A 23,479-nucleotide genomic window follows, 5' to 3' on the forward strand; every position below is an offset into this window, starting at 1 on the left:
TGCCATTCTCCCAAATCATCCCACCCTCTCCCTCTACATATCTGTGTCTCTTTTGTTGTCTTGCATACAGGGTGGTCATTGCCATCTTTCTAAATTCCATATATATGTGTTAGTATACTGTATTGGTGTTTTTCTTTCTGGCTTACTTCACTCTGTATAATCAGCTCCAGTTTCCATCTCATTAGAACTGATTCAAATGTGTTCTTTTTCATAACTGAGTAATACTCCATTGTGTATATGTACCACCGCTTTCTTATCCATTCATCTGCTGAAAGAGTTATTTTTATAAATTCCTTGGGATTTTCTATCTAGATAATCATGTTGTATGAAAATAAGGACAATTTTATTTCTTTCACTTTCTTCTACTCTGATCTCTAAGACTTTGTTTTTGTGTATTTTTCTCTTTTAGGTAAACTCTCTGAACTCAATTCAAGACAAGAATAAGGATGGGAGAAAAATGAGAGTGTTGGATACAGTTTAAATTGCACCAAGTTTTATACCTTCCAGAGATATCTGAGACATCTTTAATGCCATCAATGTCTGGCTCATATCAGTTCACTAAATATTTATCTAGTTCCTACTGTATACAGATATTTGAGGTAGATAGAACTAGAGCATAAGAGCAAAGTCCTTCATTGGAAGTTTGCAGTGAAGTATGGGAGACTAATACCAATACACATAATTTCATTGCAATGTAATAAATATTAATAAAAAGGTAGACACATGAATGAATGAAAAGCATATTTACATATTTACTGACTTAGCAGTTGTGGTTGGGATGACCAGATTACCCTGGTTCAAGCCACTGCCATTTCCCACTTGAACAAAGCAACAGCCTCCTAATTTAGTTACATATCTCTAATCTTGCCTTCCTGACTATCTATTTTTTTAAAAATCAGTTTCATTGACATATAAGCACACATAGTATAATTCACCTATTTAAAGCACACAATTCAATTTATTGTATTCGCACAGTGGTGCTCCATCACCACAGTCAATTTGAGAACATTGTCATTATGCCAAAAAGAAAATGCATTTCCCTTCATAATCTCTCAAACTCCTAATCCCTCAGTTGTAGGTGACCACTAATCTCCCCACTTTCTCTATAGATTGGCCTATTCTGAGCATTCTATTTGCATATAATCCAATAATATGTGGTCCTTTGTGACTGGTTTCTTTCACAGGATGTTTTCAAAGTTCATACATGTTTTACTATTCACAGGCACTGCATTTATTTTTATTGTCCAATATTTCATTGTATGCGTATGTCACATTTTATGTATCCATTCATCAGATGATGGATACTTGGATTGCTTCCACTTTTTGAGTATTAGGATAAATACTGTTTGTAGGATTTCAATACCTTTAGGCCATGAACTTTTTGTACCTTGTTTTAGGTCCCTGGATATGTTCCAGTGTCTCCTAGTTTACAGTCTATGGGAACTTGAATAACATTTGTATCCTACTATTGTATGAAAATTATATGAATCTTAATTATGTTGAATTGGTTCACAGTGCATTTCAGGTCTCCTATATCCTACTTCCTGTATATTCATTCCATCTGTGAGAGTTTGATATTGAAACTCCAATCAAAAATCTTAATTTATTTGCTAAAAAATTATATAGTGGAACTGTATGTAACCTTGTTCTGTATTTTCCAGGTCTTCTATAAATGTGTTATCATACTTTTATAATTTAACAAAATAAAAATTAAAAAGTATAAACAAGATAAATACTGTATAAACATTTATGTGGACATGTGATTTAATTTCTCATGGGTACATATTCAGAAGTGGGATTGCTGTGACATACGATAATTCTAGATTCAATATTTGAGGAAACACCAGACTCTTCCAAAATGATTAAAGCATTTTACATTCTCACAGCAGTATATGAGGGTTGCAATGTCTCCACATCTTAGCCAACACTTGTTTTACTTATCTTTTTAAAATTATTGATTTGGCCAAAAAGTTCATTTGAGGTTTGTATACACTCTGAAGAGAAGACTCAAACGAACTTTTTTGCCAACCCCAATATAATCATTCTAATTGTTGTGAAGCAGTGCCTCACTGTGGCTTGTTCTTGCCTTTCCTAGATAGTTAATGATGATAAGCATCTTTTTAAATTCTTATTGACCATTTGTACATCTTCTTTGGGGAAATATCTATTCAAGTCTATTGTATATTTTCAAATTAGGTTGTTCATCTTTATATTATAGAGTTGTAAGACTTTTTTATATATTCTGCATACAAGTCCCTCATTAGATGTATAATATGCAAATGTTTTCTCCCATTCTGTGGTTTGTCCTTTTACTTCTTTGATGATGTCCTTTGACAAACAAAAGGCTTTAATTTTGAAAAAGGACAATTGATCCAGTTTGTCTTTTGTTACACATGTTTTGGCCGTTATAAGAAAAAACCATTGCCAAGTCCAAGATCAGAATTTACCTGTATGTTTTCTTCTAAGGTTTTGTTTGTGCCCTCCAAGAGTCTGTTTCCCCAGTCCTATGCAAGTTCTGTAATCAAATCTCACTGGCCTCCAAAGTCAAATTCCCTGAGGGTTCTCAGTTCCTTTGCTAGATCCTCAGGTTGGGAATCTGTTGTGGGCCCTAGAACTTTCTTAACAGTGTGAAAATTCCTTTGGTATAATTGTTCTGCAGATTATGGGTTGTCTTTGTGGCAGCTCTATGGTTGGGTTAAAGATGACCTCCTCCAAGAGGGCTTATGTCACATGTCTGCTGCACCCAGAGCCCCTGCCCCTGTGGCAGGCCACTGCTGACCCATACCTCCACAGGAGACTCATGCAGAGATCTAGGTCAGTCTCTGTGGGGTCTCTGGGTCTTGGTGTGCACAAGGTTTTGTTTGAGCCCTTCAAGCATCTCTGGCGGGTATGAGGTTTGATACTAAACATGATTTTGCCCCTCCTACTATCTTGCTGGGGCTTCTCCTTTGCCCTTGGGAGTGGGTTATCCTTTTTTGGTTGGATCAAACATTCTCCTGTCGATGGTTGTTCAGCATCAGGTTGTAATTTTGGAGTTCTCACAGGAGAAGATGAGTGCACATCCTTCTACTCCACCATCCTGTATCAATCAGGATGAAAGATGATGCTGTTAAAGTGATGCAATCAATACACCTGTAAATTTGGAAAACTCCACAGTGGCCACAAGACAGGAAAAGGGCAGTGTTTATCTCAATCCCAAAGAAGGACAACACCAAAGAATGTTCAAACTACCACACAATTGCACTCATCTCACATGCCACCAAAGTAATGCTCAAAATTCCCCAAGCCAGGCCTCAACAGTACATGAACTGTGAATTTCCGATGTCCAAGCTGGATTTATAAAAGGCAGAGGAACTGGGGATCAAACTGCCAACATCCATCAGATCATCAAAAAAGCAAGAGAATTCCAGAAAAATATCTACTTCTGTTTCACTGATAATGCCAAAGCCTTTGGCTAAGTGGATCACAACAAACTGCAGAAAATTCTGAAGGAGACTGGAATATCAGACCACTTGACTTGCCTCCTGAGAAATCTGTGTGCAGGTCAAGAAGCAGTAGTTAGAACTGGACATAGAACAATGGACTGGTTCTGAATTGGGAAAAGGGTACATCAAGGATGTATACTGTCACCTGCTTATTTAACTTATTTTCAGAGAACATCATGTGAAATGCCAGACTAGATGAAGCACAAGCTGGAATCAAGATGGCCAGAAGAAATATCAATTACCTCACATGCAGATGGTATTACCCTTATGGCAGAAAGTGAAGAGGAACTAAAGAGCCTCTTGGTGAAAGTGAAAGAGGAGAGTGAAAAAGCTGGCTTAAAGCTCAACATTCAAAAAATGAAGATCATGGCATCTAGTCCCATCACTTCATGGGAAATAGATGGGGAAACAATGGAAACTGTGACAGACTTTATTTTGGGGGGCTCTAAAATCACTGCAAATGGTGACTGTAGCCATGAAATTAAAAGACACTTGCTCCTTGGAAGAAAAAATATGACCAACCTAGATAGCACATTAAAAAGCAAAGACATTACTTTGCTGACAAACGTCCATCTGGACATGACTGAGCGACTTCACTTTCACTTTTCACTTTCATGCATTGGAGAAGGAAATGGCAACCCACTCCAGTGTTCTTGCCTGAAGAATCCCAGGGATGGAGGAGCCTGGTGGACTGCCATCTATGGGGTTGCACAGAGTCAGACACGACTCAAGAGACTTAGCAGCAGCAGCAGCAGCAGTCAAAGCTATTGTTTTTCCAGTAGTCTTATGTGAATGTGAGAGTTGGACCATAAAGTAAGCTGAGCACTGAGGAACTGATGCTTTTGAACTGCGGTGTTGGAGAAGACTCTTGAGAGTCCCTTAGACTGCAAGGAGATCCAACAAGTCCATCCTAAAGGAAATCAGTCCTGAATATTCATTGGAAGGACTGATGTTGAAGCTGAAACTCCAATACTTTGGCCACCTGATGCAACGAACTGACTTCTTGGAAAAGGCCCTGATGCTGGGAAAGATTGCAGGCAGGAGGAGATGGAGACAACAGAGGATGAGATGGTTGGATGGCCAAGCTCCAAGAGTTGGTGATGGACAGGGAAGCCTGGAGTGCTGTAGTCCATGAGGTCACAAAGATATGGACATGACTGAGTGACTAAACTGAGCTGAACTGAGCTGAAGTGAACTTCTAAGAGGTTTACTGTTTTAGCTCATATTCAGGTTTTAATCCATTTTGAAATAATTTTTATATGGTATGAGATAGGGATCAAACTTTATCCCTTTTTATATGGATAGACAGTTGTCTCAATATCGTTTGTTTAAAACACTGTTCATTTCCCCATTTAAGTGTCTTATCACTCTTGTTGAAGATTGACTGTAAATGTGAGGATTGTTTCTGGACCCTCAGTTTCATTCCCTTGTTCTCTATGTCTACAGCAATTTATTATTCACTCTATAGAGTCCTCTTCAGAATATAAAAAAATTAGCTTCTGCCATTCCCATACTTCATGGCCTGAGGACTTAGCATTGCACCTAGAGTGAAATCCAGGTCCCATGAGTTCCAAGACAATTTTGTTCCTGTCAATCTCTCTTTCTGCTTTTAAGTTCTTTCTGCCTTTCTTCCTTCGTTTTCTGAGATCTAGCCACAAAAATCTTCCACCCACTGTGTTTCTTCCCTCAACTCTACTCATGACTATCCCTTCCCCACATTCAGGCTTCAGCTCAAATTCTACCTCAGAGAGGCATCCACGATATCCTGTCTCTTCAAAGAAATGATCACTATTTGAATCAGTTCTGATGAGATGGATGAAACTGGAGCCGATTATACAGAGTGAAGTAAGCCAGCAAGAAAAACACCAGTGCAGTATACTAACACATATATATGGAATTTAGAAAGATGGCAATGATGACCTGTATGCAAGACAGCAAAAAAGACACAGATGTGTATAGCGGACTTTTGGACTCAGAGGGAGAGGGAGAGGGTGGGATGATTTGGGAGAATGGCATTGAAACATGTATACTATCATGTAAGAATCGAATCGCCAGTCTATGTCCGACGCAGGATACAGCATGCTTGGGGCTGGTGCACAGTGATGACCCAGAGAGATGTTATGGGGAGGGAGGTGGGAGGGGGGTTCATGTTTGGGAACGCATGTACACCTGTGGTGGATTCATGTCAATGTATGGCAAAACCAATACAGTATTGTAAAGTAAAATTAAGTAAAAATAGAAGTAAAAATAAATAAATAAATAAATAAATTTAAAATAAAAGAAATGATCACTATTAGGACTTATTTTACTTACTCACTTGTTGGATGGCCTGTATATTGCCTGCCTCCCTAATAGAATGCAACAAACATAAAAGCAAGGACTTTGTCAAGTTTTCTATCAGAGTCTTTGACATAGTAGGTATTCAGTAAATATGTGTCAAATTGTACAAATACATACATAAGTGAGTGAATGAATGAGTGAGTCAAAGAAGTCATCCTAGAAGAGGTGGCACTAGAGAAGACACTAAAGGAAATTTAAGTGAGACTCACTATAACCTCTATATTAATTATACCCTGAATGGGACCGTTTACAAATCCTACAAGGACCAGACCTATACTTGATGAAATAACATCAATAGTGAAGTGAATGTGTACTTCACCTAGGAATGAGTTTGGAAACACATATTACTAAATAATTGGAGATTTGTAGCTATGTGCATTCTCTTTAATTATGGAAACAGAAAAAGAATAACTTCTCCTTTGCCTGTTTTTCAGATTCTATTCTGAGCCTACCATTTCTCTGGTTGTAGTTTTTTCAGCTGCATGTTTGTGAATCAAGTCAAACCATTTCTGGGCTGAATTGTGATGCCAACTTCAAGGCATTCTTTGCTACCAAGACCAGCTGTCACATGAAAAAAGTGCAGCCCACTTCCAACTGGCACACAATAGCACGTAACAGCTAGACTGTATAGTAATCCCACATTGGCAGCTGGACTTTGGTAGAGTTTTGCAGTACCATTTTTTTTTTTTAATCTCACTTGCCCCACTCTTACTGGGAAGTGATGTGGCATTTGCCCTGTTACCTGAATTCCTCTTAGAAATTATATCATATGTATTTATGCTACTTGTTAACATTCACACTTAATGGGAACGCAGCAGCAGCAATAATGTGGAATGGAATGGACTTTGAAGTCATATGGACTTGGATACAAATTACAACCTTGCTTCTTACCAGATGACTGAACTTGAGCAAAGGAATTAACCTCTCTCTAGTTTAGATTCCTTATTTATGAAATAGAGAATATTCTTCATATCTAGTTGAATTGAGCAAGAAATTATTCATATATTCATTCAAATAATTTTTATAGAATGGCTGTTATAAAAATAATAGTTGTCATGTTTTGAGCAGAAACCATGGGCCAAGCAGGGTTCTTTTATCTTCAAGACATCGTAAGACCCAGGCACTATTATGTCCATTTTACAGATGAGAAAACAGAGTCCCAGAGACATAAAGTTAAGTCTTTATGACTAAAGTAATATGTGGCAGAGACTGAATTTACATCTGAACACACTTTTTGCTCTTAAGGACTGCTCTCCATAATAGCTGGGATTTGTGTGCATTTTGTAGACTGTTAAATCCCTCTTGCTAGGAATTCTCCTTCAGTGCCTAGTTGTCAGGTTCCTCTAGCACAAAGATGCTCTATAAATCTATGCTGAAGTAATTCACAGACCTTCTCTATTGCCATACACCAGCTTCTATGCCAGACCCTGATGCCTTGACATATGAGGAAGGCTTAGTCTCTGCTCTCATGTAGTTTATAGCCTAAGGAGGATTAAATGAGACCATGTTTATAAAATACCTAGCACATTATCTAATGCATAATCGATACTAAAAATATATAGTTATAATTTTACAAGACATTATTTCTTTTAAAACCCAACTCAAATTCAAATGCCAGTATTATCAACGCACAAAGAGAGAATAATCATTTTATTCTCTATTTATATTAGAGCCTTTATATTAGCCCCTTTAGGGGCTGTTATGAGCAAACTCTTGGAAATAGGTAAGCACAGGGAAGCTTGGAGTTCTGCAGTCCATGTAGTCACAAAGAGTCAGACACGACTTAGCAACTGAACAGACAGATAATTTATTCTTACTCCTTCTTAAAGGCATTTGCTGAACACATCACTCTAGGTTAAAAAAAAAAAAAATACCAGTTCTGCAGATAACCAACAAGGACCTATTGAACAGCACAGGGAATTCTATTCAATGTTATGTGACAGCCTAGATGAGAGGAGGGTTTGGGGGAGAATGGATAAATGTATATGTATGGCTGAGCCCCTCTGTTATTCACCCAAAAGTACCACAACATTGTTAATCGTCTTTATACCCCGATACAATATAAAAAGTTTAAAATTTGAAAAACAGGAAAAAAAATACAGTAAGTTAAAAAAAAATACCAAGTGTGGCATGAGCTTCCCAGTTTATGCTAGTGTAAAGAACCTGCCTGTCAACGCCAACGCAGGAGACATAAGAAATGCGCGTTTGATCACTGACTGCGTAAGCAAGATCCCCTGGAGACCAGGAGAATCCCATGGACAGAGGAGCTTGGTGGGCTACAGTCCATAGCATCACAGAGTCAGACATGACTGAAGTAACTTAGCAGTTGGTTCAATTCAGTTCAGTCGCTCAGTCGTGTCTGACTCTGTGACCCCATGGACTGCAGCATACCAGGCCTCCCTGTCCATCACCAACTCCCGGAGTTTACTCAAACTCATGTCCATTGAGTCAGTGATGCCATCCAACCATCTCATCCTCTGTCATCCCCTTCTCCTCCTACCTTCAATCTTTCCCAGCATCAGGGTCTTTCCCAGTGAGTCAGTTCTTCACATCAGGGGGCCAAAGTATTGGAGTTTCAGCTTCAGCAACAGTCATTCCAATGAATATTCAGGACTGATTTCCTTTAGGATGGACTGGTTGGATCTCCTTGCAGTCCAAGGGACTCTCAAGAGTCTTCTCCAACACCACAGTTCAAAAGCATCAATTCTTCACCACTCAGCTTTCTTTATGTGGTAGTGAGCAACATTTCGTAGAGATTATAATACCCTGTGGCTACCTGGACTCAGGGTGTATCTAGAAGTGAGATTCTTTTATTATCTTCTATTTCTTGAATACTTTTTCTCAAGAAGCTGAAGTTTTCATGACTTTCTTCATCTTCTTATAAGAGTTGGTAGTTCAGCAGGGTGTCCCCTTCTTTTACATCCCACATCAAACATTCCCATCTGTATACCTTTCTCTTAGGCTCTCATTACACAACTTTCAAAATAATGCAAGCCATGCTTAACAGCCATGTGTGTTTTCTCTTTTTAGAGAATATTTGCATTTTAACAAGGTTTCCTAGCTCTGGAGAAGCACAAAACACTTTTCTTGACCGGAGATGGAAGCAGATATCAAGAAAAGTATCTGGAGAGCCAGAGGGGTGCTAAGCTACTTAATTTTGCTGTAGGCCAGTACTGCACAGAGGTAGGGAATAAACATGCTCCTAGCTATTGACTAGAAAAAGGGAAAGATAATGAAAAAAATCTGAAGCTTATTTTTACAGTTCATCAAACTCTTTTTCTACCTAGATAGTTTTAGTGGGCTTTTACATTTTGCTTTGTGTTTTCTGATACTGATCCCAAAAACCAGATTTCACATCAAACTAAGTAATAAAATATTGTTGCTGTTGTTCAGTCATTAAGTCATGTCTGGCTCTTTGAGACCCCTTGGACTGCAGCATGCCAGGTTCCTCTGTCTTCCAATAAAATGTTACTACATTTGAATGTCTGACAAATTTTAAAATTATCCTTTGAGACAATTACTGTTATTATTAATCAGCTTCTCTTAAAGATAACTGAAGCTCAGAGAGGCTAAGTAAGTTATTCTAAGTCCCTTGATCAATAAGATAAAGAATAAAAACCAAGGAGTCTGCACAGACTTAAAGACAACAAACTTATGGTGAACAGGGGTAAGAATGGAGGAAAGGGATAGTCAGGGAGTTTGGGATTGACATGTACACATTGTTGTATTTAAGATAGATAACCAACAAGAACCTATTCTATAGCAAATGGAACTCTACTCAGTTATGTGGCAGCTTGGATGGGGGAGTCTGGGGGAGAATGGATATATATATGGCTGAGTTCCTTTGCTGTCACCTGAAACTATTACAACATTGTTAATTGGCTATAATCCAATATCCAATAAAAATTAGAAAAAGAAAACAAGCAATCTGTGCTTAAAGCTTCACTTTAGGGTGTCATTAAGTTCCCAGACCAGTTGATCTTGCGAGAGGGAGACAATCCAAAAGGATCTGACCTAATCAATAAGCCCTTTAAAAGCAAAGAGCTTTATTCTCTAGCTGGTCTCAGAAGAGGAGACTCATGCATTCTGGCTCATCTGGAAGAAAGAGAACATAACCACCTATGAGGCCATGTGGAAGACCTGTGGGCAGCCTTTAGGAGCAGAGAGTGGTCCCTGATTGACAGCCAGCAAGATATCAGTGACCTCAGCCCTACAATCACAGCAACTGAATTCTGCCAGCAACCTGAGTGAGCTTGAAAGAAAAGTTCCGCTGAAGGTGAGGATTCATCTCAGCTCATCACCTCCCCGTTCCGGCCTAGTGTCCTGGAGCAGAGAATCCAGGTAAACCAACCTCAGATTTCTGACCTGCAAGCCTGGAAGGTAGCACATGATCTTGTTTTGGGAGATTAGATATGTGGTAACTTGTGCAGCAATAGAAAATGAATCCAATATTCACTATTGAGATAAAATACATCCTAAAGATTTCAGTAGAAGAAAATAGATATCACCCAGTGTTTTCACCACTAAGAGGAAACGATGCTCATGATTTTGGCAAATTTGTTTCTAGTATTTACAAATACACTTTCAAAACTGGTAAACTGTTAATACATTTTGTTATTATCTATTTTGTTCATTGCGGCTTCCCAGGTGGCTCAGTGGTAAAGAACCTGCCTAGCAGTGCAGGAGACCCAAGAGATGTGGGTCAGGAAGATCACCTGGAGGAGGGCACAGCAACCTACTCCAGTACCCTGAGTCTGGTGGGTTACAGTCCATAGTGTCACAAGGAGTCAGACAAGACTGAAATGACTTACCATGCATGCATGCACATACATATATAAAAATGTATTTAACTATGCCTCTTTGGAGGCATCTCAGGGTTCAGGGTTAGTCACTCAGTCATGTCTGACTCTTTGTGACCCCAGGCACTGGCCCACCAGGCTCCTCAGTCCCTGGGATTCTCCAGGCAAGAACATTGGAGTGGGTTGCCATTGCCTTCTCCATTGGAGGCATTTAGACTGTTTCATATTAACTTTACAATAAACTTCATTTTGATCATTTTTCTTTACATAAATGTTTGAGTTAATTGCTCTGGTTTGTAGGATAGATCCCTATAAGTGCTGCTAATAATCAAAAAGCTTTTGAATTCTTTTATTGTTTTGATATAGACTGTCGATTTGCTTACAGAAGTGTTACAGAAACACTGTTCCTACCAGCAGTGTGGGAAACTGCTCACCTCACTATGCTTTCACCCCATTAGGTATTATTGCTTTCAATCTTCATAAATCTGATAGTCAAAATGTGACATCTCTTTGTCTTTTCAGTTATGGATATCTTTGTTAGCCATTTGTACTTTTAATGAATTATTTGTTCTCTACCTGTTAGTATTTTTTAGCAGATTGGTAAGATTTCTTTATGGGGTTAGGATGTTAGCCAAATATTTCTTGCAAATATTTTCCTCAGATTGTTATTTTGATTTAGATTATTTATCACCTACAGTAGCTTCTGTTTACCTGTATACAAATGATCATCTCTTATTTCCATGAATTTTTCCATTGCTGTTGGAGAAAATTAGTAGCTCACCACAATGTTAAATAGTGCCATGCATTTTCTTCTACATTTCAAATACTTTCCTTTTTATTTTTCAGTAACTGTAGCCCATCCAGTGTGAGGTAAGGCTTCTCATCTGGTGATGAAGTACAGTCTAGTGACAGGACGGAGGAGGAGTGTCATGAGGGCGTGAACTACACCTTGCTTGGGTCTCCTCCGTGGGGCCAGCACAGTCATATACACACCTAATGCACGGCAAGTCAAAGTGTCTCCTGTGCTGAAGTTGATTGGACAGATTCACAAGGAATCTCTGAAACACCAGTGAGTCATGGACAGATGACCCCAGTATCCTAATATTAATAAATATACGTGGGGCTAATCTTGTGTCCACAGTAAGCTCAGTGGATAGCAATGGAAGGAAACAGCTTTCATAAAAGCCTTTGTTTCAGCAGTCCCAACTCAGTAGCAGATGCTTCTGGTTCCAGATCTCTTCCCTCCTGCCAAATTTGTCAAATGAAGCTGCAGACACAAGGGTCTGTTGCCATTTCAGGATCAAAAGGCACACGTCCACCTGCTGTCACATGTCTGATCCTAAACAGGCACCAGGTGATTGGATGTGACAGACATCACATCCGATGCAGAAATCATTTCCAATCACCTGAGAACTATCTCCTCCCCTTTGCCTCTTGTTCAAGCCAGATAGCATCTAGAGCTTAACTCAGGCAGAATCTCTGCTGTAATGTCTTTTTTCAGGTCATGCAATTTCTAACCAAATATGTAGATTGCTAATGATAAAGCACAAGGAAACAACTTTAAAATGGGAAAGCTACTGAAAACTTCTTAGCCAGTGGCCCCTTGGTAGTTCTTTTGTAATTTATTGGCCATGTAACTTCCTGAAAGTCATTGCTCTCAGATCATGTCGGTTGAAGCTGGTTGGTCTTATTGTGGCAGAGACGCTGTATACATAATACACACAGTTTCAGGTTAAATACATCATCTCTGCATGGTAGAAAATAATTGAAGTGCATTCTGTCCATTGATGAGGTAATTCATACTTCTATTTTCAATCATCTCACAGATGTTCATGTTGCTTCCTCTGTGGAAGTACCACCTCAAGTCAATATTTTGCTATGACCTCAAACTCCAGTGGTGTTAGACATCTGTCTTAGTACATTCATGAATTCTGTGGGGTGGCAATTCAGGCATGGCACGGAGAAGCCCATCTCGGCTTTGTGATGCCCGGGAATTCAGCTGAGAAGACTGGGAAAGCTGAGGGTGATTCAAACAGTGGGTCCTGAAGTCATCTGGAGGCTTCTTCACTTGTATGCCTTATAGTCAGGTTGGAGTATCATCAAGAGCTATGGCTCATTGGTCGTCTCACTACACATAAAAAGAGCATCGGGAATGTTCATGTGACCTCTCAGTGTGGCATCTCCATTGGGGCAGCCCCAAGAAAACTGCACTTACAAGGTTGCTCAGAGCTCCAGCAGTCAGTGTTCCAGTGAACAAGAGACACATTGCATGGCTGTTTATTACCTAGCTTCAAAAGTCACATAGCATTACTTGTACCACATTCTATAGGTCAAAACTCAAGCAGATTCAACGAGTGGGGGCCTAGATCACCATCTCTTGATGGGAGGCATGTCAAGAAGTTTGTAGACCTGTTTAAAGCTGCTACAGAAACAGCCCTTGAGCACAGAGCAAGTACATAGTTACCCTGAGCAGTGGTTTCAGAAGGCACCCAGTACAGGATTGCAGAAGTGAGACAAGAAGTGAAAAAAGTCTCTTCACAGTGACTTAGCCAGCAGGTTAGGGCTGTGGACAGCTAAGGCTCAGTCTCAATGGTAACTATGTGATGCTGAGTCCAGTATGCCTCATCACTTCCCAACTGGGAGAAAAGTTTGCTGAACTATTTATCTACTGACTCCTTAGAGTCCTTGGTTGAGTGTTACATGTCAGAGAGGTGGTGGTAGCTCCCAGACACTTTCAGAGGGTTCCCACTGGCAGAGAAAGTCCTCAAGAAGAGGCATGGACTTGAAGGTGGAAGTTGTAGGGTTGGCATATGTCCAGTAATGTTGAGAGCTGACTAGATATACTGGGGCATGAACAGGGTCTGCCAGGGACTGGCATCAAACCTCAGTTCTAGTGCTACTCATCTAGACATGGAATTCAGACAGGTTGATGTAGCTCCTATCCTAAACTGTGACTTCTGAGGGCAGGAGCTATGTCTTTTTTATCTCTGTACAATTATCACCAAGACTGAAATCTTGCACATAGGAAACCTCTATCCTCAAATTATGAATGACAAAATAAAATAAAGAATGTATCGATATCCTTAGGTCAACCCCTCTCCCAAGAAATTCCCAAGAATTTGTTACTATCTAATTATTTTCTACCTTCAGTTCAGTTCAGTTCAGTCTTTCAGTCATGTCTGACTCTGTGCGACCCCATGAATTGCAGCACGCCAGGCCTCCCTGTCCATCACCAACTCCTGGAGTTCACTCAGACTCACGTCCATCAAGTCAATGATGCCATCCAGCCATCTCATCCTCGGTCGTCCCCTTCTCCTCCTGCCCCCAATCCCTCCCAGCATCAGAGTGTTTTCCAATGAGTCAACTCTTTGCATGAGGTGGCCAAAGTACTGGAGTTTCAGCTTCAGCAACATTCCCTCCAAAGAACACCCCGGGCTGATCTCCTTCAGAATGGACTGGTTGGATATCCCTTGCAGTCCAAGGGACCCTCAAGAGTCTTCTCCAACACTACACTTCAAAAGCATCAATTCTTCAGTGCTCAGCTTTCTTCACAGTCCAACTCTCACATCCATACGTGACCACTGGAAAAACTATATGCTTGACTAGACGGGACCTTTGTTGGCAAAGTAATGTCTCTAGTTTTGAATACGCTATCTAGGTTGGTCATAACTTTTCTTCCAAGGAGTAAGCATCTTTTAATTTCATGGCTGCAGTCACCATCTGCAGTGATTTTGGAGCCCCCAAAAATAAAGTCTGACACTGTTTCCCCATCTATTTCCCATGAAGTGATGGGACCGGATGCCATGATCTTTGTTTTCTGAATGTTGAGCTTTAAGCCAACTTTTTCACTCTCCTCTTTTACTTTCATCAAGAGGCTTTTTAGTTCCTCTTCACTTTCTGCCATAAGGGTGGTGTCATCTCCATATCTGAGGTTACTGATATTTCTTCCAGTTATCTTGATTCCAGCTTGTGCTTCTTCCAGCCCAGCGTTTCTCATGATGTACTCTGCATATAAATTACATAAGCAGGGTGACAATATACAGCCTTGATGTACTCCTTTTCCTATTTGGAACCAGTCTGTTGTTCCATGTTCAGTTCTAACTGTTGCTTCCTGACCTGCATACAGATTTCTCAAGAGGCAGGTCTGGTGGTCTGGTATTCCCATCTCTTTTAGAATTTTCCACAGTTTATTGTGATCCACACAGTCAATGGCTTTGGCATAGTCTATAAAGCAGTAATTGATGTTTTTCTGGAACTCTCTTGCTTTTTTCATGATCCAGCAGATGTTGGCAATTTGATCTCTGGTTCCTCTGCCTTTTCTAAAGCCAGCTTGAACATCTGGAAGTTCACGGTTCACGTATTGCTGAAGCCTGGCTTGGAGAATTTTGAGCATTACTTTACTAGCGTGTGAGATGAGTGCAATTGTGTGGGCGTTTGAGCATTCTTTGGCACTGCCTTTGTGCCTCTAATTCTATGTATATATAGTCTACCTCTGTCTTTTCCGTACCAAGCTATAAGACTTTAAGCCTGCTTCTCTTCCTGGATTCACTCTTTCAAAAAATTACTCCATCATCTACTCCGTCCCCAACCAAGCAGAAAATCTTGATTTGTCTTTTACCTTTTTCCCCAAAACCTCCTGTATTCATGTTTTTGCTATGTCTTCAGAAGGTCACTTTATTCCTCTTTTTGCCATTTCTCTCTGTTAGTCCTCCTAGGTCAAATGTTCACCATCTCTTGCTAGAATATTAGCTGCAACTGCCTGATTTGTTTTATTGCTTCAAAAGTCTCCTGAAATGTCGATGTATTAAGACTTGAACTCAAACAAACAAACCAAAAAAGAGTTGAACTCTTCATTAAAATCCTTCAGTTGTTCCAATATCAGGTGAAAATAAACTCTCTTAGCTTTCAATTATCAGCCAATATAGAAGTAAGACAACTGGGTTTTCAAAATTTTCCCCTACCCAGTCTATAAAACTTATTTGTCGTTCTAAAGATTTTATGAAGCCTCAAACCCTCCAAACTCACCTTCTATGTTTGGGTCTTTTTATGCTGTTCTCTCTTCCCAGAATACCCTTCTATACCAGTCTCCATGTGATGGTTTCAACTGTCCATCAGGGTCCAAAAGATGCCACGTTATCTATTAGAACAGCCACCACCGCCAACCTTAGCTAACTAATCACCACAGTCCTAGTGAAAACTACCACATGTCCTCGGTTCTAAGATGTCATCAATTGTTTAATGCCTCACTGATTTATTACCATATTTTGATACAGTGGAAAGAAAATGGCCTATGTATATGAACTGTTTAAAAAAAATGCTGGAAATGTTAGAAATTGTAGAGGTTCAGAGCATGCCATCTTAAAATATGCCATCTTGGCATATGGATCATTTTGAGTTAAAGGTGCTTGAGAAACAATAGACACAAGATGGACATTCTGACCTTCCCTTTTCTTCCTAAAAGCAGGAAATAAAACTCCCATGTGAAAGGTGCCCTCCGTGTACCAGGAGGAAGGAAGACATTCATGTCCCTGGAGACTAGGAGTAGAAGCCAGGAGAAATATGTACAAACACACTTTTTAACCCTTATCTTCCAAGGTACTTTCCCACAATTAACTGCTCTATCCAAACTGTCTTTTTTTAAAAAAAATTTTTAATTGGAGGATAATTGCTTTACATTGTGTTGCCAAACTTGTTTGTTTTGTCGCATTTTCACAATTTATTACTCTTTGTCCAATCTAGTATATACACTTTGGGCCCCACCTTATTCACTAGATTGTTATTTTTTTTTCCCTGTGAAAGCTCCATGTGCATGTAAAAATTATAAATATAATATACACTTTTCTGTTGTCTTATGTCAGTCCCAGTTGGAAACTCTAAGAAGGTAGAGGAGAAATCTTTCTTCCCTTACAAAATATAGTGTTTGGTTCCTCTTTTGTGTTCCCAGAATACTTTTATGATCAAGCATATATTTCACTGTGCTTCCCAGGTGATGCTAGTGGTAAAGAACCCTCCTGCCAATGCAGGAGACATGAGACATGGGTTCGATCCCTGGGTTGGGAAGATCCCCTGGGGGAGGGCATGGCAACCCACGCCAGTATTGCCTTGAGAATCCCATGGACAGAGGAGTCTGGTAGGCTACGGTCCATGGGGTAGCAGAGAGTCAGACATGACTGAAGCTCCTTAGCATGTACACACATACATCTCATTTGAGGTCCTCTGCATGCTCTGAGAAGGTCAGACTTCTATGTGAAATTTCTTGAACCATCCCTCTATATTTACACTGTCACAGAATGTTCTGGATTAATTGCAAACAGACAAAAAGCCACATCCTTCAGTTTACTGGGACTAAGATGTATACTGGGTAAGAATTTGAAACTAGACTACAACTGGAATTTAGATCAGCTGGCTGGATAGGAATTTCCTGGAAGAGGCCAACCTGAGAGAAGGGACAATGAAGACTCTAAGAGAAAAGAACCCTAGGAAAACATCAGGAGGATGGTCTATATTCTGATATGAAATGGTCAGATGCTGCCACAAGAAGAGACTAGAGAGAGGCTCAGGAAAACAACAGGAAGAACAAGGATTATTATACTTATGAGTCCTGAAGATATGCAGCATGGCGTCCTACCCAGGGCCACATGGGAAAGAAACCAGAGTGCTCAGGAGGCAAAAGATGGGAGCAGAGAGACTACTTAGGCTACAGGCTTTATTGGGGTTTCCTCAGAAAAGGCAAAGCAGAGCAATGTAAACATTTAAGGACTGGCTAGTTTGCATAATTTTAGCTAGCTTTACGATTGGTCCCTAGTTGTCTGGTACCTGGTCCTAGGATGATTAAGAAGAGGAATATTACCTCCTGGGGTATATGGGCCAGAAAGAGGAGGGATGGCTCTGGATTTGTTAGTTTGTATTTCAAAGGCATAATGCTGACTGGACCCTTTCCTATCTCTAAGAATCAGCTATCCCAGGGAGAGACAGTCTCTCTTCAGCTAGAAAGGTATTGTAAGCTATCAAAACATCATAATAAACAGAAATATAAATATACAATACAGTGATCCAGAATGAACAGCAGGTCTTCTGTCTTAGCACCTGGCTCTCATCAACCCATTCTTTGCTCTACTCAGCTTTGCCTTCTTATAAAGTGAAAGTGAAAGTGTTAGTTGCTCAGGTGTGTCCAACTCTTTGCAACCCTATGGACTGTAACCCATCAGGCTCCTCTGTCCATGGAATTCTCCAGGCAAGAATACTGGAGTGGGTAGCCATTCTCTTCTGCAGGGGATCTTCCTGAACCCAGAGATGGAACCTGGGTCTCCCACATTACAGGCAGGTTCTTTACTGTCTGAGCCACTAGAGAAACTCTTGCCTTCTTATAGGATAAGAACTAAAGCATAGAGGAAAAAACTAGATCACTAGTAATTCAACTACTATGCCATGGGAAGGCCCTCTGAAGGTATGGCCATAGTAGGGGTAAAAACGTTCCTTTTAGCTAAAGAAGGACAAAAGTAGATGCAGTCAGCGGTCTAGAAAAATTAGATTATTCCATGGCAGTGGTAGCCTTGGGGGTCAGAGGTACAATACGAATTGACAGAAGTGTAGACAGTGGAAAGACAGAAAACTAGGCAGCTGAAAAAACAATAAATAATAGTAATCAATGGGACAAAAAGAATGTCAAAAGTAGAGTAGACTAGAGAACAAGGTACAGTGTATTCAGGTACATAAGCCCATGGATATACGAGTTGCACTTTACTGCATGATATTTAGGAACAAATAACAAATATGTGAATATTCACTATACAGCCTACCTCACCCCCATTGCTGTTTTCAAAAGAAAACTTCTGGGTCAAAATTTGAGTCCCCTTCTTGTAGAGCTTCTGGACAATGAGAAAAAACAGAATCCTGGGAGGTGTGTAGGGAAAGAGGCAAACGAAAGAGAAAGAGGAAAAGAGAAGGGAATTAAAAGAAGAAAAGCTTTCCAAGTAGGATATTGTTGGAAGCTGAAAATATGATAGAGAAAAGAAGACTGTTAGGCAGCACTTGCCAGCCATGTGGAGAACTGAGAGAGGCATCAAAGCAGAGGCTGTAAAAATGATTTCTGTGATATAGTAATACACATACACGTTAGTACTTTTTACATGTAAAGTTAAAGATTAGAATTATTTTTATTTGTATATTTTATTTCAGATATTGTATCATTTTAGTTTAAAATTTCCACTTCTTTGTTTGTTTGTTTTTTTCCCTCTCCTGCATAGCATGCAGGATCTTAGTTTCCCAAAGGGAAACCTGTGCCCCTTGCAGTGTAAGCAGAGTCTTAACCACTGGACTGTCAGGGAAGTCCCGCGTCTCTTCCTTTTATTGTCTATTTATCTGCTGAGGTTTTCCATCTTTTTATTAATGAATATGCTTTCCTATACATTAATAATAGTTATAATTGCTACTTTAAAATCACTGTGTGCTAATTCTGACATCTGAGATATTTTAGGATTAGTCTCTGCTGATTATTATTTATCTTGAGAATAGGTCACAAATTTCTACCCTTTGCATGCTAAGCAATTTTGGATTATATTCTGGGCATTGTAATGGTATGTTGTAGCAATGGAATTCTGTTACATTCCTCCAAAAATTATTGATAATTTTGGTTTGTTTGTTTTAGGGGACAATTAATTTGGTTGGAATCCAACTTCAAACTTTGCTGTCGGGCAGCAGCTCAAATTGGTTTCATTCTGTTACTCTTTAGCTGAGCAGTTTGCAGTCCAACAGTAGTTTGCTCCTCTGTGTGGTTCAGGGATCAGCCAGAGATTTGGAAGAGTCTATACACAGAAATGAGGTCTCCCCAACTCTGGTTCTCTCCTTTCCAGGACCCTTTCCTCACTGCCTAATGACTACGGTTCCTTTGAACTCTATCCTTTAGTTCTTCAGGCCAGAAGGGCTGTAAGTTTTCTAGTGAAGGTTTAGATGCCACATGGTGCCAGCTTTGCATGCCCTCAGGCTAGACTTCATATTAATAGGAAACATCCTATCTAGTCCCATTTCCCAAATTTCTATCACTGTCTGGAATCTCCTGCTTTTGTTTATTCTTAGATTCTTCAAGCAGTTGTGTTTTACATTTTATCCAGAGTTTATAGTTATTATCTATAGCAGAATAAATCTACTATGAGCATACTTCATCATACTTGGGAATTATTTTTGATTATTGAATTTTGTTTCTTTGCATATGAAACCGCATATGGAGACTTAGACAAGCCTTCATGGCCTGGGTCGTTTGTTTGTCTTTCCTCCTTGCCGGTATCTAGGCACATCCTTCAATCTACTCTAGGTAAGAATTTTAACCCAGATTGCAATTGAAGCTCATAAATGTTTCTTAAAATAAATTAGCTTTTCTAATTATAATGGAAATATAATCCCAATTAGTGAATCTATTGATGGAGTTTATTAAAAGGAAATGGCTATAATATTATTAGAACACCAACTAAGTGTCAGACACTGAACTAGTCTCCTAGCGAGGCATTTTATTATGTCATATGCTATGGACAATCGCTCATTTTGTCACTGTAGTCAAACTTTGAAGCCTACCTCTACAGTTAATGTAAAGGTACATTAACTGAACAAAACACAAGAATGACTCTTTGTTTCTTTAATACTACCAAATTCATGGCACTTATATATTTCTCAATACAATGGCTTATGTTACTCTTTATATATGAAAAAAGTACATTTAAACAGACTCTTCCACATTTTAAACAAAACAATATGTGGAGACAACTCTCAAATTACATTCTAATCACAAAGAATGGAACATCAAAATCACATTTTTTAAAGAGCATGCTAATTATTATTAAAGGGAATGTTGCTAGTGCAAAGATTCCCTAGAATATCATGGTCAGTACCCAAACTGACTGCTTGTGAACAATTGTATTCATAATTTGGTTATCAGGAAGCAATGTTTTAAGCATTTTACATCCTAAATGACAATTTATTGTGTGTGTCTGTGTTTAGATTGTGTTTTAGGAAATTAGTTGGGGATTTGGGGTTGATGAATAATTCATTATAATTCTTCCCATTTAAAATAATAGGAAATATGCTTCTGGGTTAGTGTTTTCGTGTAAAATATCTGATTTTTCAGGAATAGATTACTGAGCTGATGTTAAGTAGAAATGCCTGTAATTATAGCTTTCTATGGATACGCAGGCTTACTAAATATTAAAGAAAAACATTTTCCATTTTCCAGATGTATTTTATAAAACTTGTACAAGATGTTAATAAGTATTGCTAGACATCTCCTCACTGTTCTTGAAAAAGCCTTAAACTAAGATATTAATACAAATACAAATGTTTCTGACAAAGAGGCTAAGCATTCTGTTTAACAACATAAACTAGTTTCTTGAATAAGCTGATGTCAAGACTCAAATCTTGAGGATATACATATATATGTATGTATATTGTGTTTATATCTATACCTGTCTCTCTATATATTTGAGCTTCCCTGGTGGTTCGGTGGTAAAGAACCGTAGCTGCCAATGCAGGAGATGTAGATTTGATCTCTGGGTGGGGAAGATCCCCTGGAGAAGGAAACGACAACCCACTCCAGTATTCTTGACTGGGAAATCCCTTGGACAGAAGAGCCTGGTGGCCTACAGTCCATGGGGTCGCAAAGAGTTGGATGTGACTTAGCAACTTAACAACAACATATACATATATATTTATCTGTATATATACAGACACAGAAAGTTGAGTTATGTGTGACACATACATTCTTGTGCACACATAACTATATCAACATGCGTGGGTACTATATATGGGCTGCATTGAGCTTGCAGACTTGTTTTGCAAGACCTGCACAGGATTTTTAAAATGTCCTTCCAATAAGTAAATGCCCTTACTATACATATATAGTAAGTATACTCTACTGGCTATGGTATAGCCAGTCTCCTCTGGCTGACTGCATTTGCACCACCTGTCTGGACCATGTAGGTATTTGAGTCTGGAACTTGAGAAGTAGGATTTAGAAGCAAAAAGATGGGGCTGAGAGCATTATCTCAGATTTCAGGGTGGCTAGGATTTTGGTTTCTACTTTTGCCCTGAATAATCAGTTGCATTTTCTTGTTAATGTTTCAGAGGCTTTCCTCCCCCAAGCATTTCCTACCTCTCATAAGGATGTTTTTCTATTTTACTGTTTGTAAGCATTTTCCAAAATACACAGAATATAAAATAAAAAGATTAAGTTGTAAGTTGTGTATTCAAATTGCAAGGGAATGGAATTAAAAAAAAAGAACAAGCTACAACTAAAAAAGCAACTAGCTCTTCTTTGCCTTTCCATCCTTTCCTGACTCTGTCAAATGTAAACAAACTCCCACAAAGCCTCCTGTTAGAAACATAAAAAAGGGGAAAATGCAAGCTTCTCTCGGGACATCAATTGAAGTATAAGATAATTTATTTTAATAACCTCTTCCCCTGAGACTGTTGAAGGTACACTCCCACAAAGGTACTCCTGGGACATTTTCCCCAAGAAGACTTCCTCCATGAGCAGGTTTTGATGGCCACAGAGCTTCTAATAAAAAGAAAGAAGGAACCATACAAGTATCTTCCTTGGAATATCACAAGAACAGTACTGGTACAGAAACTCTTGAACCAGTAACATTTGCAATCATAAATTGCAGGACTGGGGGGCAGACTGGTTAGAGGGTAAGGTTTCAGTAATACTGTGAGGTAGCCAATTTATTCCTAAAGGCAGTGCTGGAATAAATTGAATCTGAAGGTAAAGTAATTTACATTCATTATCATAATGCACATCTAAGTATAGTTAAGTGTTTTCAACCATTATCTCATTTAAATGACCTGCTCTGTCTCCTAATTGCCACAGAATCTTTCCAATCTAAAAGTGTCTATAAATATTTACGCACAAAAAGATTCCTCCCCTTACTCTTTATAAAAGAAAATAACTGAAAACAACCTAATTATTCAACTTTATGAAAATATATACGCTATAGTATATATACATAATGTAGCAAAGTTATGACAATGATATTGTCAAGATTTTTTTGTCTTGGCTTTTGAGGAGAATGATAAAGTTCTTATGAAATGTTATTCATAACAATATAAAATGCATTAAAAATGTAATGAAACATACCAACATGCAGAACCCTATGAACAAGAAGGAGTTTGGATTTTATTCTAAGTATAAGTAGAAACCATTGAAGTGATTTTAGTAGCATAGGAACATGCATGGATTTGCATTTTAAAACAATTACCCTGTTTTCTCTATAGTTTTTTGTTCCTTCCAAATTTTCTACGATAAAGATGTAACGCTTTTAAAAGTTAAAAACAAAACAGAATTAAAAATAAACTTCTAGTCCTTGCTTTGCAATCTATTTGCTGTATCCCTAAAATAAGCCCAAACCAAGACTTCAGGACCTCAAAGGTAGGCACTGTAGGGAGGCTTAAATACTCCTTGGCTTGTGCCCTTCAACTCACAGTGTAGAGTTGTTTTTATGGAGCAGACAAATGGGCCCACTATAATATCTCTTGTATGCTTGTAAGTTGCAGCTCAGGAAGATGGTAAATAAACTCCTATCTATGGAAGTGCTACTCTCAAGAGACGTTTAGAAGAGATAACTGACCTCCTTCAATTTGGTTTCCTTTTCCGGAGTAACTGATGCCACATACTGACTCCTGTCCTTCAAGGAGACAAAGTCCCAGTGTCTGCCACATTTATTCAATGTTGAAAGCTCTGGGACATGATGTATGGTGGGAAAACCTTGGAAACTCCCCCAGAACCATCCAATTCTATATGTAGAGTAGGTGAGGGTTGCCTGGGTGGTGGTATTTGGGTATAGGGAATGTCACACACCCCTGAATCTCCTT

The sequence above is a fragment of the Capra hircus genome, chromosome 7 (genome assembly GCF_001704415.2).
Source record: "Capra hircus breed San Clemente chromosome 7, ASM170441v1, whole genome shotgun sequence".
In the NCBI taxonomy this organism is placed as follows: Eukaryota; Metazoa; Chordata; class Mammalia; order Artiodactyla; family Bovidae; genus Capra; species Capra hircus.